We start from the raw sequence: 4,940 nt of genomic DNA, 5'->3' as shown, positions 1-4,940 counted from the left end.
GAGAAAAAGCAAGACTGTTTTATAATTGTCCTAATAGTTCAAAATGCCAGGCACAAATAAAATTCATCAAAAATTTCTTTAGTCTGTAGGCAACTACTTATGATTAAAAAAAAAAACTCAACAAAGTGGTTATAGAGGGAACATTTATCAACATAGTAAGGGCATCCAAATTGGAAAAAATGAAGTAAAACTGTCACTATTTGCAGTGCTGTGTGGTACACCTAATTCTCCACTGCTGTGTAACAAATTAGACCAATTGTAACCACTTAGAACAACAGACATTTATTACCTGACAGGTCCGGTGGGTCAGGAGTCTAGTGGCTGAGCTGGTAGCTCTAACTCAACATCTCCCCTGGGGCTGAGGTCAAAGTTCAGGGCAGTGAGGTCTCCAGAGACTGTCCCGGAGTAGGCTTTATCTCCAAGCTCACTTCTGGGCCCGAGTTCTCCCCACATGGCCTCTCTCCACAGGGCTGCCTGGTGATGGGCAGCTGGCTACTCCCAAGAAAAAATAAGAAGAAAGAGTGAGAACACATGCAGGATTTAAGCTGCAGGCTTTTATAACCTAATCTAGGAAGAGATACCACGTCACTTCCGCCATTGTGTATCCCTAAGTCCACACCACCCAAAGACATAAATTGTTTTCCCTCTTGAAAGAAAAGATGAATGGCTAAGACTTTTTAGACACATTTTGAAACCACCACGGATTCTTTGGTTATAGAGGAAGCATTCTATTGTTCATGGGGACGTACAGCCTCCATACTCAGAAAATGCATCCACTCCAGAGAGGACAATACCACCTCGTCCATCATAGAACAGGTTTAAAGTAAACCACAGGCCACAAGTAGTTGGTTGGTTCCTACCATGTTAAAAAGAGTTGAAACAAACATTTCAGTGACTTGAGCTTAAGAGGGCTTATATTTGCAATGTTAATTTGATGAATAACATTGCGGTATGAAATAATAAACATAAATTTAGTGTATTAGAAAGTTATCCACATTAAAATTTTGCTTAAAAATTATAGTGTTCTCATTGAGAATCAATTCTAAGGGATTCAAAAATACCTTTATAAGCATTTTTGAGTAAGTATTATCCAGGTGGCATAAAAAGCAGAGACATTACTTTGCCAACAAAGGTCCGTCTAGTCAAGGCTATGGTTTTTCCCGTGGTCATGTATGGATGTGAGAGTTGGACTGTGAAGAAAGCTGATCGCCCAAGAACTGATGCTTTTGAACTGTGGTGTTGGAGAAGACTCTTGAGAGTCCCTTGTACTGCAAGGAGATCCAACCAGTCCATTCTAAGGGAGATCAATCCTGGGTGTTCATTGGAAGGACTGATGCTAAAGCTGAAACTCCAATACTTTGGCCACCTCATGCGACGAGTTGACTCACTGGAAAAGACTCGGATGCTGGGAAAGGTTAGGGGCGGGAGGAGAAGGGGACGACAGAGAATGAGATGGCTGGATGGCATCACTGACTCTGTGGACATGAGTTTGAGTGAACTCCGGGAGTTGGTGATGGACAGGGAGGCCTGGCGTGCTGTGATTCATGGGGTCGCAAAGAGTCGGACACGACTGAGCGACTGAACTGAACTGAACTAGTGGTAAAGAATCTGCCTGCCAAAGCAGGTGACACAGGTTAGATCCCTGGGTGGGGAAGATCCCCTGGAGAAGGAAATGGCAACGCACTCCAGTATTCTTGCCTGGAGAATCCCCTGGACAGATTCTATAGTCTACGGGGTTGCAAAGAGTCAGACATGACTGAAGCCATTCAGCACCCACACACACGCACCTAAATGAGAACAAAACAAAATTTGATCTAAACTTTGCCTTTCCTTTGCCAAAGCATCATTAAGCGTCAGCCTGCTGAGCATTGTAGGAGTATTAGAAACAGGCTCTTCCTGCTGTCAGTAGTCGTGACTGATCTTTATTGAGGTACATTCAAGGAATAGTCCAATGACTTTCATATTTATGTTAGCAATGTTACTAACGATATAGGTTACTCAGTGTCTCCCTTCTACTGTTACTTTCTCTGAGGCTATATCTGTTCCATGGCCACTTTCCTACAAGCCCTCTCAATGCAACGTGTGTCCTCTCTGCCCTAAAATAGGCGATGACCTACTGGACAGGCGGCAGCCATCTGCTTCCCTCACATGCAAGGGGCTTTCAAGTAAAACTCCACCCTGATTTCGTAGCCTTGTTGTCGGCGTGCAGATGTTCGCTCGTCAACAACCTCTATCCTCCACCTCCTTCGAGATGCTCTTTATTTCAGGGTTTGAGGTACACAGTATTTGCCTTGCCCAAGACTCAGAATATACCTAAAATTTCTACATTTCTTGTAAATTTCATGTCAAAAAATGATCTGCAAAAATGCTGAGTAGAGTTAATGAATGATATATTTGCTTTATTTTTTAGAGGCGTACACACAAATACCATTTACTTTTCAATGTGTCAAAAAAGGACAGGTGGATAGGTGAATAAAGACATGACTTTATAAGTATAATAAAATGTTGATGGTAGAATCTAGTGGAGGAGGTTATGTTTGCAACTGTTCAAATTAAAAAATAATCAAAATAAGCAGAGGCCATCTTTATACCTTAATTGGAAGTCACTCAAATATACAGGAAGAGTAGAATGGGTAAGTAACCTGTGCCACATTAGCAAAGTGGAAAACCACTCAGGGAAGGAGTTATTCACTGCAGCCCCAGACCGGGTGAATCTCACAAGCAGAGTGTTAAATGAAAGAAGCCAGATACTTAAAAAAATACTCTAGGATCATATATGTTGAACAAAACTGAGGGCCTCTCAGGTGGTGCAATTGATTAAGAATCTGCCTGCTCAACACAGGAGACACAAGATATGAGGGTTCTATCCTTGGGCTGGGAAGATTCCTTGCAGTAGGAAATGGCAACCCATTTCCAGTATTCTTGCCTGGAAAATCCCATGGACAGATGGACCTGGCGGGCTACAGTCCATGGAGTTGCAAAGAGTCAGACATGACTGAGCATGCATGAACAACAGCCATCACAAAATAAAACCAGGCAAAACTGACCTATGCTGTTCAGTTCAGTTCAGTTCAGTCACTCAGTCGTGTCCAACACTCCGCGACCCCATGAATCACAGCACGCCAGGCCTCCTTGTCCATCACCAACTCCCGGAGTTCACTCAAACTCATGTCCACAGAGTCAGTGATGCCATCCAGCCATCTCATTCTCTGTCGTCCCTGTCTCCTCCCGCCCCCAAACTTTCCCAGCATCAGAGTCTTTTCCAGTGAGTCAACTCGTCGCATGAGGTGGCCAAAGTATTGGAGTTTCAGCTTTAGCATCAGTCCTTCCAATGAACACCCAGGATTGATCTCCCTTAGAATGGACTGGTTGGATCTCCTTGCAGTACAAGGGACTCTCAAGAGTCTTCTCCAACACCACAGTTCAAAAGCATCAGTTCTTGGGCGATCAGCTTTCTTCACAGTCCAACTCTCACATCCATACATGACCACAGGAAAAACCATAGCCTTTGCTGTTAGAAGTCAAAATTGTGTTTATCCTGGGAGTGGACCTTGCCAGTAACCTGGGGTGGGAGGGAATCAGAGGGATGGTGTCACCTGTCTCTTGTTCTGGGTGCAAGTTCACATGTATGTTCAGTTAGTGAGAATCCATTGATCTGTGTACTAATGGCTCATGCACTTTCCTATTGTATTTTAATTAAAATTTCCAAAATTGAAATAATAGTACTTCCGACCTCACAGTATTATTTTGTACTTTAAACTACAGCCCTTTAGAATGTAAACTCCATGAGGGCAGTCATGAGAATCTGTTTTTTACTGTTATTACTGACTTTAAAAAGTGCACAATGTGGGGGTTGTGAGTTAAGTTTTATTTGGGCAAAACAAGGACTACAGCCCAGGAGACAGCATCTCAGAGAGTTCTGAGAAGCTGCCTCGAACAGGTAGCAAGGAAGGTGAGTATATGTGTGATTTTTGGTGAAGGGAGAGTACATACAATCAAACCTATATTTTTTGCAGAAGGTTTCTGCTAGTCACGAGGAGCAGATGTTACCATGAAGGATCTCAGTGTACTCCTAGATATGAGCTGATATAAGAATTGGGCTCATAAAATCAGCTCCTGAAAATATCTAACTATCTGAAGACGTGTTCTGCCCGTTTTCCCAGACCACAGAGTGCCTCATTTCTGCTCTTCACCCTGAGATCCCTCCCAGGGGTGTTGCAAGTCAGCCCCTGCAGCAGCACAGGATTTAATCCTTGTGGAGGTAGAGGGCAAATACCCATGGCAAGTGCCAATTTGTAGTTGACACTACAAACACAAGACTAAAGTATGTCCTGGTATACACTGGACTCTCAAAGCATTTCTCATAAATGATAATTCAGCACACTGCTTGTCTCATCACCGGCCACAGGATACAAACTCTCTCAACATGAGACTTTACGAGCAATAATAATATTCTATCGCTGCTCGAAACAAGGCCACTTTCCCTTTAGCAGCTCAGTCTAGACAACGATATTTTCATATCAGGGATACCCATTAACTCACAGACCTAAATTCAACCCAACAATTGATCACTGGTGGTGAAGAAATCAATGGCGACCAGTGGACTTTACTCCATGGACTTACAATGGGAAATTAAAGTTGAAAACTTTGCCTGCTTTTTGTGCAGCCTGGGTTAATTATTTTGCTTTTCTTACTGTTTCCCTTATTGGTGATCATGTTCTAATTGGTCCGTGGCATGAAAACTACTGTCCATTAATAAGGTTGGGTATTTTTACTATTATCCCAAGCTATTTTAATTCAATTATAAAGGTTGTTACAAAAGAACTTAGACAGATGTTGTAAATAATTAACTTTTTTTCCATGAGAAGTATTGTGTACTTAATGAGAAGTCCCTAAGTACCCTTGAATGGTTAAAACCTTTATAAAACACACCACAGAAG

This window comes from Moschus berezovskii, chromosome 17 (genome assembly GCF_049115385.1).
Source record: "Moschus berezovskii isolate FMDL1 chromosome 17, NW_MosBer_1.0, whole genome shotgun sequence".
Taxonomy (NCBI): Eukaryota; Metazoa; Chordata; class Mammalia; order Artiodactyla; family Moschidae; genus Moschus; species Moschus berezovskii.
The sequence above is the reverse complement of the archived record's forward strand: the minus strand, read 5'-3'. Positions refer to the sequence as shown.